The sequence below is a fragment of the Pongo abelii genome, chromosome 16 (assembly GCF_028885655.2).
Source record: "Pongo abelii isolate AG06213 chromosome 16, NHGRI_mPonAbe1-v2.0_pri, whole genome shotgun sequence".
Lineage (NCBI taxonomy): Eukaryota > Metazoa > Chordata > Mammalia > Primates > Hominidae > Pongo > Pongo abelii.
The window spans coordinates 27,640,508-27,651,878 of NC_072001.2; the positions used below are offsets into that span (position 1 = coordinate 27,640,508).

General features: G+C 42.6%; 1 long non-coding RNA gene across 2 annotated transcripts; it reads right to left on the minus strand.

Moving 5' to 3' along the window:
• Nucleotides 1-425: 425 nt before the first annotated feature.
• On the minus strand, nt 426-9,997 carry LOC129050412 (uncharacterized). 2 transcript variants are annotated; one of them, XR_008514011.2, is made up of 5 exons: nt 5,113-9,997; nt 4,845-4,951; nt 4,100-4,276; nt 3,814-3,929; nt 426-1,316 (listed from the first exon to the last, which is right to left on the minus strand). It is a non-coding gene; the product is annotated as an uncharacterized LOC129050412 (long non-coding RNA). The 2 variants fall into 2 exon arrangements; XR_008514007.2 differs by having other exon boundaries at nt 4,100-8,715.
• Nucleotides 9,998-11,371: the final 1,374 nt, after the last annotated feature.

Below are 11,371 nucleotides of genomic sequence, written 5' to 3' on the forward strand. Positions count from 1 at the left end.
CCAGGCTGGAGTTCAGTGGCACAATCTCGGCTCACTGCAACTTTTGCCTCCCAGGTTCAAGCGATTCTCCTGCCTCAGCCTCCTGACTAGTTGGGATTACAGGTGTGCACCACCATGCCCGGCTAATTTTTGTATTTTTAGTAAAGACAGGGTTTCACCATGTTGGTCAGGCTGGTCTCAAACTCCTGACCTCATGATCTGCCCACCTTGGCCTCCCAAAGTGCTGGGATTACAGCCATGAGCCACGGCACGGCGCTTGGCCAGTTACCAGATTATTTTAATTTACAAAGCACTAAATTAAAAGTGGGGGGAGGGTCTTTTTATTTTGCCAGTAATTACCTAATATTTTAAAATAATTTATTGTCACAATCATTTGATTAAGAAAAAATGTTTTAACTTCAGAAAAAAGTAAGAAGGACATAATCTCAGGTTGATTATAGTTTATTTTCTGAAAACAGTACAGTCGTCCCTTGGTATCCATGGGAGGCTAGTTCCAGGAACCCCCCTGGATCCCAAAATCCATGAATGCTACAGTCTCTGATATAAAATGGTGTTGTATTTGCAGATAACCTTCACACATCTTCCCATTTCTAGATTACTTACAATACCAAATACAATGAAAATGCAATGTTGATAGTTGTCATACTGTTTTGTTTAGGGAATGGTAACCAAAAACCTCTGCACTTGTTCAGTACAGATGCATTAAAATTTTTTTGTTTTTTGCTCTGCAGTTAGTTGAATCCGGGAATGCAGAATCCATGGATATGGAGGGCTAAATGTACATTGTCCTGCTTTATTTGTTTTTATGGAAGCTGTTGAAAACTTCATTGTTCAGGGACTGGCACATGGAGACCATTGCTTTGGAGATTTTTTTTTAAATAAAAAAATGTAAACAGCTATTCAGATCAGGTCACCGTTAAAAGGACCAAGGGACAGGCAGGTTTCCTTACTCATGCAAATGCTATCTATTGGAAGTCTGCCCAGATCTCAACACATTAACTATATATGATATGCATGTTGCACACACACCATACAGGATGCTGTACACATGGGTACTAGTCCTATGTACATCTGTAATACACATCTGGGTGGCAAGACAGTAGCCCTCGCTCTCCTCTGTGTTAAAGTCATACACACATGGAAAATGCAGTATGCAGCTGCTGGACGGAGCCTTTTCTGCAGGCCGGGCAGACTTCCAGCGCTTGAGTATCTCCTCCTAAGGCAGCAGGATCAGTGTATGCCAGGCGTCATTCTTGGGGTGTGAAGCAGAATCTGCCACTGCTTTTGGAGGCACGCACTTCCATGTGGAAGGGGATCTGAAAGGATGTAAGGAAACGGGATCCAGGGATGACTAGGTGGAAAGTGCTCTATTCTAAAATCCCTCTGCCTTTGAATTGCTTTTCAAGCAGGACGGTGGTTTTGTTTGCTTGCTTGTTTGTTTTACCACACTTACCATCTCACAGGGAGAGGACACAGGAAGAAAGGGAAGCCCAAATTGCTGATAAGGACCAAGGAGATGATCTAGATGGGGTAACCCCTTGGTAGAGGTTGGACACAGCCAGGACAATAGGGACACGGTGAGTGCCCTTGTGATTCAGGGGAAGGAGCACGGGCACCAACAGGAGAGTGGTGGACTTCAGGGGGCAGCCGGTGATTTCAAAGCCAGGCAGCTGGGGTCAGAGGCTCGGGAGCTGGAAAGGATCTTGGTGTCACCTTCTCTCGCTGCTCATTTTGCTGAGGCTGAGGACAGGCAGGCACAGGAACAGCCAGAGGGACCCACACTGGCCAGTCCGTGGTGGAGTCAGACACAGTTCCGGCCTCTGGCTCAGGTCCCACTCCATACTGCCTCCCTTGGGGATCTGCTCACTCCAGCTCCTTCATGGATTGCATCTAAAATTGCATGTCTATTCATCCATCAATTCACTCAATGAATATTTTGCTCATCTACCACTCAAATAGATTCAGCAAACATTTCCTTGAGTACCTACTTTGTGCCTAGTACTATGTGCTAAATCCTGGGCACACTAATAAGACACATTTCCTATTATTGTTCGGATTTGTGATTTATGAATAAGACACATATTCTACTACACTTCAGAATACTGATTTTTAATTGCAGTGGGGGAGGAGATAGGTCTGCAAATCACATAAGGCCTTTCCACTACTTTGCCCCACTAGGTGGGACTTTCTGCTATTGACTATTGGATTATATCAAATTCCTCAAACAGGTTAGAGCAGACAAATGGTTAAGAACCACTGATTCAGGTGCCAAAGCCAAGAAAATAAAACATCTATCAGGAAACGTAAGGCAGAAATGATGTCCTGTGATTAAACCTTCGTACCCATGGCTCACGCAGTCTTTGTCCAGGTCCCTGAGCCCACACATGTGTGAACAGCCATTGGAGAGAATCCTTGGAAAGATTCTTGTTTTCCAGGACTTTGGAAAGCACTTTCTCCACGTACTTGTAGTATATCATGGACATGTATCTTGTCCTTACGTTTCCTGACAGATGTTTTATTTTCTTGGCTTCGGCACCTGAATCAGTGGTTCTTGACCCTTTGTCTGCTCTAACCTGTTTGAGGAACTTGATATAATCCAATAGTCAATAGCAGAAAGTCCCACCTAGTGGGGCAAAGTGGTGGAAAGGCCTTATGTGATTTGCAGACCTATCTCCTCCCCCACTGCAATTAAAAATCAGTATTCTGAAGTGCAGTAGAATATGTGTCTTATTCATAAATCACAAATCTGAACAATAATAGGAAATGTGTCTTATTAGTGTGCCCAGGATTTAGGACATAGTACTAGGCACAAAGTAGGTGCTCAGGAAATGTTTGCTGAATCTATTTGAGTGGTAGATGAGCAAAATATTCATTGAGTGAATTGATGGATAAATAGACATGCAATTTTAGATGCAATCCAAGGGCAACCCACCCACCCATTTAGTAATTGGGTAGCACCTCTTCATCCCAACAGCTGAGGGTTGGAGCAGAGATGTCTGTGGAAAACATGACCCTCTCCCCCAAATATCAGTATTTCCAGGTTCTGGGTTCTAGGCCATCTTTTCCCACCCATGACAAGTTGCTTGACTTCTCCAAGACCTGGATGACAGCCCAGGCTAAGAGGTGAGAAGTGTAAAGAAGATGAGAGGCTTCATTATGAAAACAAAATCCTGGGCTGCACTGGTGTGTGTACCCCCACACTTGGGCAACCCAAAAATTAATCAACCAGGAAGGGCTGCATCTGACCACATCTTGGGTCAGCTTTTGCAGAGTTCTCTAGAGGCTGAGGTCATGGGTGTCTACTGGCCCCTCATCACCACTGTTTCCATGAGTCTCTCTCATTTGAACCCCAGGCGCCACTGCTTCTGTAGTTTTCCAAATCTGTCCCTTACCTGCTCTATCTGAAATCTACAGGTGAGGGAAGCCCCAAAGCCCATCGCTGGTTTTCTCACCTGCATTGAGCCTCTCCATCCAGGGCAGGATTCCAACATCCTGGAATCCCCAGGCCCACCACTGCCTTTCCATCAGGAAAGGTATCCTGAAGAGGATCTGTCCTGGCAGAGAAAGGTCCTCTCTCCTGGGCTGCCCTGGGCCACAGATCTTCCTCACCTCCATGTGTTGGGAATATTTATTTCTAATCCCACTTAAATGCAAGACACTGGCTTTTGAGAAAAACACTGGTTTTATGAATGCCAAGTTTCATTCCTCACAAGCCTTCTCTTCTTTGCCACCTGGCACATGCCCACACATCATCTGTGATCTCACACAAATGTCTATCCCTAGAGAAGTCTTCAATGGCTCCTCCAGACTCACCCGTGCCTTCTGTGCTTGCTGCTGGGACAACTGGAGGCTGTGATGAGACAGTCCACATGCAGGCCTGCAGCCCCTTGCACTGTGCATGCCTGGCCATGCCATTCATCTCTGTATCCCTGTGTTTGACATAGAGCAGGAGGCTCTATGTTGGTGAAGGAGGAACATTTTTGTTGCTTTTTACATCCCTGTCAGAATTATGTCCCTCCCTCATGAAAAATCAATATGGGAAAGACATGGTTTCATACAACACATACCTAAAAGTTATGCAAGTAAAGCTAGGAAATACCTGCAGCCTTTCCATGCAATTAGGAGTTGGGAGAAGCTCCTTTTTTGTTGCACACCTGAGGCTGAGGATGAGCGCTGCGGCCACCAACAGTCAGGATGGAGATGCATAAGGACTGACCTCGTGGGAAGTGGGCCGGAGCAGCATGTGACGGCTGTGTCCCAGACTTTTAGCTATGGACTTTGCAGAAATAAGTGAAGGTCATGCAAATGAAAATATGCTTATAGCTATAGAAATGTTTATAGCTATGATAAGAGGTCTGGCAGGGGCAGTGGGATAAAACCATGAATACGGAAGGAAGCCAGGAGCGTAGTCTTCCTTACAACCTCATGCCTACCAAGTAGTTTCTGGAAGTGACTTTCATCCTAATGCTTACTCCTCCCCCCACAAATAACAATGTAACTTTTTCATCTCTAGTCTTTCATCAGTATGGCAAAAAGAAACTCATGGACATGCCCTGCTGTATTTTGTTTATACTGACACAAAAAGCCCTAGGCCTTCACACATGCTTGCTTTAGACATCTTCTTCCCATTGGTTTTCTTCAATGTATACAGAAAGCAATTTTGCTTTAGAAAGTATCTGGACCATTGCCTTGCCTATAATCAAAAATACTAGAATGAGACTTTGGTCTAAGATGAATAATCCTATAATAAGTGTATAAAAGAATGATGTAAATGCTTTATTTTTAACACTTTTAAAAGAACCAAGCAAATGCAGGGAGCCAAAAGCCCCCCGTAGATCACTTACGACACAGCAGACGGAGGGAATACCTGGACCTTCTGAACACCGTTCCTTCTACCTGCACCCGCTGGGAAAGGATGAACTCTCGCTCACTTCCGGAAGACCGAATTTGGCTGAGTGGACAGCAAAGTTGGACAGTATTTTTGAAGTCTGTTGGGAAATTATTATTTGAACCCAGACTCACTGACACATAATTGTTTGTATCCAATTTCTTCATGCAATCCCTTGTTAGAATTCTCTAAAAACACGCAAGTGGACAAAGGTGGTGACTTACCATCCACATCCTTCTTCCAGGCTGTTCTTCAGATCTCCTGTGCCCCTCACAGAGCTGAAGGTCCCTAATCCCATGCCTCTTCTGTACCTGATCCTTCCCAGTTCAAAATTCATGTTAATTTAGATAGAAAAGAGTCTGAGTGAGAAAATACGTGAGATTAAAAGAGAGAATTCCATAGGAGGAGGGAATTCATGGGTATAACATTTGCAAAGCCAAGGAATAATGATAATAGCAAGGTGTAGTATTTACTCTCTGCCAGGCACTTTTTAATACTGTTGCTATCTCCTCTCTACAGGTGAGCAGACTGAGGCAAAGACAGGCCAAGTAGATTGTTTAAGTGTTTGAGCCAGGAGGTGAAGCCAGGTGGCTGGGTGTCCACATTCAACTCTAAAGCAATCCCTGCTTCTCTGGGGTAGCAACATAAAGACCAACAGCCTTAGGAATGCAACGAATGGGACAGGATTTCTTTCCTACCTAGTTGAAATGACAAAGACTGAGAATTTCAGCCCCAGAAAGAATTTTTGAGTCATTTTCAGGTTTTTATGAGAACTCTTCACCAAATAAAATAATACAAAATCATCAATGCATGATTACTTGTAGCTCCACCAAGATGGAGCAGTCCCACTCCTGCAGGTCCTCCTCTCAAGACTAAAAATTTCCTGACACAACACAACAAACGCACTTGGGGAGACTGACAGGTGGGAGGAGCAGGGGGCCGCTGCCTAGGAACATGGGAAACCACACGTGGTGTTGCCTCCCAGTATCCCAGGCACAGCCACAGAGCCTCCCGCCAGACCGCCACGGGCACAGACTCAGAAGGCCCCAGGCAGGCTGACATGCTAAGCCTCAGGCCAGGAAAGCTGGGCTAAGGACAGAAAACCTTTTGGCAATGCTATCCCTACTCCAGTCAAATGTCAAGAAAAAAAAACAACCACTCCTACCCATGTCGGTGGCGTGGCAGGGTACTGCTTTTCCACCTGCCCCGTCTACCACAGAGCAGGTGGTGGCCCGCTGTGGTGGGGTTCAGCAGGGAGCTCATGGTGCACCCTCTGGCCGGGGACACAGGTGAGACACACAAGTCTCCCTGACCTGGTAGAGTCAGGGGGTCCAGGGTGAGCTGAGCCTCTACTCCCGTGACGGAAGTCAGCCCTCTGCTTCTCAATCCCCGGTGTCAACAGAGCCTAGCAAAGAGCTGAGCTGAGCTCCTGAACCTTGTAGGCAATGAGGTGGTGTGAATTAGTGCCCAACTTCTACCCAGAAGGGGTCAACAACGAAGGAAGGCTTAACCTTTTTCCCCTGCAGTCCAAGGAGGTGGTGTGAATTCGGCTTGCTCAATGTTCACACTGGTACTGGCAGGGCTCAGTGGGAAGATGGACACAGTCACCCACTTGGCCCTTGTGCTACCTCCAGGGGCACTGCCTGCTAACAAAAGATGATTGGATAGGATGTAGAGGCTCATAGCCTAATATCCAAAAAGGCTAGGCTACAACTGAAAACCCCACAAAAGCCAAGAACCAGGAGACCACAATTTGAATGAGAAAAGGCAACATCAGTTTTTGGAATGTTCTGACAAGAACTTTAAAGCAGGCATCATAAAAATGCCTCCACACGTGGTTAAAATTCTCTTGAAACAAACTGAAAAAACAGAAAAATGCAGCAAAGAAATAGAAATTATTTTTTAAAAGAACCAGATGCAAATTACAGAACTGCAAAATAAAATAACTGAAATGAAAAACAAACTGGAAAAAATAATACAGTGGAGACAACAGAGAACAGAAACAATAAACTTGAGGACACATGAGTGGCATTAACCCAATCTGAACAACAGAAAGAAAATAGAGTGAAAAAAAATTTAACAGAGGTTCAGGGAACTGTAAGACAATAAAAAGAGTTAAGATTAGGGCCGGGCGTGGTGGCTCATGCCTGTAATCTCAACACGTTGGGAGGCCGAGGCAGGCGGATCACCTGAGGTCAGGAGTTCAAGACCAGCCTGGTCAACATGGTGAAACCCTGTCTCTACAAAAATACAAAAAAATTAGCTGGGCGTGGAGGCGCATGCCTGTAATCCCAGCTACTTTGGAGGCTGGGGCAGGATGATAGCTTGAACCCTGGAGGCAGAGGTTGCAGTGAGCCGAGATCACACTACTGCACTCCAGCCTGGGCGACAAGAGCGTGACTCTATCGCAATAAAAATAAAAATAAAAAATAAAAAGAGCTAAGATTCAAATCACTGAAGTTAAAGAAAAAGAGGAAAGAGAGGGTGGAACTGGAAAGTGTCAGAAGAAATAATGTCTGAAAATTTCTCAAATTTGGTAAAAAATATAAATGTGCTGCATGAGTTTCCCGTGCTGCCATAACAAATGACCACAAACCTCTTGTCTTAAAAGAGCATAAATGTGTTCTCTCACAGTTCTGGAGGCCTGAAGTCAGAAATAAAAAATCAGTGGACCAAAATCAAGGTGTCTGCAGGCTCCGAAAGCTCCAGGGAAGAATCCATACCTGGCCTCTTCCAGCTGCAGGCTGTTGGTGTTCTTGTATGTGGCTCCATCACTCTGGCCACTGCCTCCATGATTACATTGCCTTCTCTTTTCTGTGTTTTCTCTGTGTGTCAATTTTTGCTTCTTTTCTTTACAAGGATACCTGTGATAGTATTTAGGGCCCACCTGAGATAATCTAAGATTACTCCTTTATCTCAAGATTCTTAATCACATCTGTAAGACTCCCCACCCCCACCCTTTTTTGGCGACAGGGTCTTACTCTGTCACCAGGCTGGAGTGAGTGGTGCTCAATGTAGACTTGACCTCCCAGGCTCAGACGATCCTCCCACCTCAGCTTCCCAGTGCTGGGATTACAGGCATGAGCCACGATGCCTACCCCAAAGACCCTTTTCTTTTTTTTTCATACAAGGTAATGTCCACAGGTTCCAGGGATTTGACATGGATATCTTTTTTTGAGGGGGGGACTGCATTTGTCAGCCCACCATGCCTACAGATTTAAGAAGCTTGAATCCCAAATAAAACCCAAAGTCCATACCAAGACACAACATAATTAAACTTGTGAAAACTAAAGATAAAAATCTTCAAAGGAGCCAGACAGAAATGACACATTACTTAGAGGCAATAAACAATCTGAATTATAATTTATTTCTTGCCTGAAATAATCAAGACCAAAAAGAAAATTTTAATATGTAAAAGTCAAAAGCATAAAACAGCAGCCCTGCTCTTGTCAGGGGTAGGTTCTGGGTGATACCCAAGCCTCACCTAGTTACCTACCCATACAAACTCTCACCAAGACTGTTTTATGACTCCTAAGTCTTAGCCAACGATTTTTACAAAGGTATGCAAAAATGTAAAATTTTAACGGTCTCATGTTTTTCAAGATCTGTTATTCAAAATTACCTTTATTCACGGTCTAATAGATCAACTACCTCATATTCACGATCTGATCAAATGACTTAAGCAGTGAATATGGAATTGATAGGAACAACACATAGGGCAGTGAACCTAGTGCTTCTCAAACTTTTTTTTTTTTTTTTTTTTTTTTTTTTTGAGACGGCGTCTCGCTCTGTCGCCCAGGCTGGAGTGCAGTGGCGCGATCTCCGCTCACTGCAAGCTCCGCCTCCCGGGTTCACGCCATTCTCCTGGCTCAGCCTCCTGAGTAGCTGGGACTACAGGCGCCAGCCACCACGCCCGGCTAATTTTTTGTGTTTTTAGTAGAGACGGGGTTTCACCGTGTTAGCCAGGACGGTCTCGATCTCCTGACCCCGTGATCCACCCGCCTCCCGCCTCCCAAAGTGCTGGGATTACAGGCGTGAGCCACCGCGCCCGGCTGCGTCTCAAACTTTAAAATGGAATCACCTGAAGCTCTTCTAATTCAGTTCGTCAGGGGGTGTGGGAGGAGCTGAGTCCACATTGCTAACAAGCTCCCAGCTGATATTTGTGCTGTGGGATCTGGGACCGCACGCTGAGTGGTAAAGACCTGAGCACAAGGCCACTTCTGTGAGTTTATGATCAGTATATGCATATGTATTAACACCAGTAAGAGGACAGGATCTTTGGAATTAGGAAAATCTGGTTTTAAATACATTTTGCCCTTTACAGATGACTGACCTTAAAAAAGGTATCTACCTCTCTGAGTCTGAGTTTCAACATACACCCAATGAAGGTATTTTAGTAATTGACTCATGACACTACCTGATTTCAATGCTTACTATAAAATGACCATAAGAATAAACATATTGATCAATGGAACAGAATACTGTTCAAAAATACCGGCACTTACATCTTCCACTGATATTTTAACTTTTGAAATAAATATTCACAGGAGGTTGCAAAGGCAGCACACAAGTCTCATGGATCCTTAACCCAGTTTCTCCCCCATAGTCACATCTTACATGATTACAGTGCAATATCAAAACCAGGAATTTGACAATGATACAATGTGAGTGCATAGTTCTGTGTCATTTTAGCACATATGTAGATTCGTGTAGCTACCATGACACTCAAGATACAGAACGATTCCATGACCGCAAAGATACCTTTGTGCTAGCCCTCACTACCAATCTGTTTCCTGTCTCTGCAATTTTATAATTTCAAGAATGGTATATAAACAGTATTATACAATGTGTAACCTTTTGATATTGGCTGTTTTTCACTTAGCATAATGCCCTTGGGATACTTCCCGGTCATTGTATCCGTAGTTCATTCTATTTTGTTGCTGAGTAGTACTCCATGGTATGAATTTACTCCAGTTTGTTCAGCCATTCACCTATAAGGGACATTCTGGTGTTTCCGGTTTTTGGCTATTTACAAATAATGCTGCCATGAACAATTATGTACATAATTTGTGTAGACATAAGTCTCCATTTCTCTGGGATAAAAGCCCATGGTTGTACACTAAGTGTTGTGTATATATATATGTATTATATATATATAATATATATATTATATATATGTATTATATATATAATACATATATTATATATATGTATTATATATATATAATATATATTATATATATATAATATATATTATATATATGTATTATATATATAATATATATATTATATATATGTATTATATATATAATATATATATTATATATGTATTATATATATAATATATATTATATATATATAATATATATTATATATGTATTATATATATAATATATATATTATATATATGTATTATATATAATATATATATTTTATATATGTATTATATATATAATATATATATTTTATATATGTATTATATATATAATATATATATTTTATATATATATATATTTTTTTTGAGATAGGGTCTCACTGGAGACTGGAGTACAGTGGCACAATCTCGGCCCACTGCAACCTCCACTGCACGGATTCAAGCGATTCTCCTGCTTCAGCCTCCCCAGTAGAGGTGTGTGCCACCATGCCTGGCTAATTTTTGTATTTTTAGTAGAGACAGGGTTTTACCATGTTGGCCACGCTGGTCTCGAACTCCTGACCTCAAATGATCCACCCACCTCAGCCTCCCAAAGTGCTAGGATTATAGGCGTGAGCCACCGCGCCCGGCTGCTAAGAGTATATTCACTTGTTTAATAAACTGCCAAAATGTTTTCCATAGTAGCTGTAGCATTGGGTACATTCCCATCAGTAAGGTATGAGAGATTCGGTTCCTCTTCTGCAGCATTTGGTATTGTCACTATTTTTTATTTTAGCTATTCTAATAGGTGTGTAGTGATATCTTATTGTAGTCTTAATTTGCATTTCCCTAATGGCTAATGATGTTGAACATCTTTTAATGTGTTTATTTGCCATCTGCATTTTTTTTTTTTTAGGGGACACGCTCTCTCTATGTTACCCAGGCTGGAGTGCAGTAGCACCATCATAGCTCACTGCAGCCTGGAGTTCCTGGGCTCAAGTATTCCTCCAGCCTCTGCCTTACACAGTGCTGGGACTATAGGGATGTGCCACCATGCCCAGCCATTGACATTGTTACTATGTTATGTCTTCAAATCTCTGATCATGAAATAGCTCTTTATTTCCATCTTGTTTTCATTTCTTCCATTAGCATTTTATAGTTTTCAGCATACAAGTCCTGTAAATGTTTTGCTAGTTTTAAAACTATGTATTTCTCCCTTTTTATTTTGAATTATTGTTAATGGTATTGTATTTTTAAATTTGGTTTCCATGTGTCCATTGTTAGTATACAGAAATACAATTGATCGCTGCATGTTGATTTTGTAGCCTGTAACTCTGTGGAATTCACTT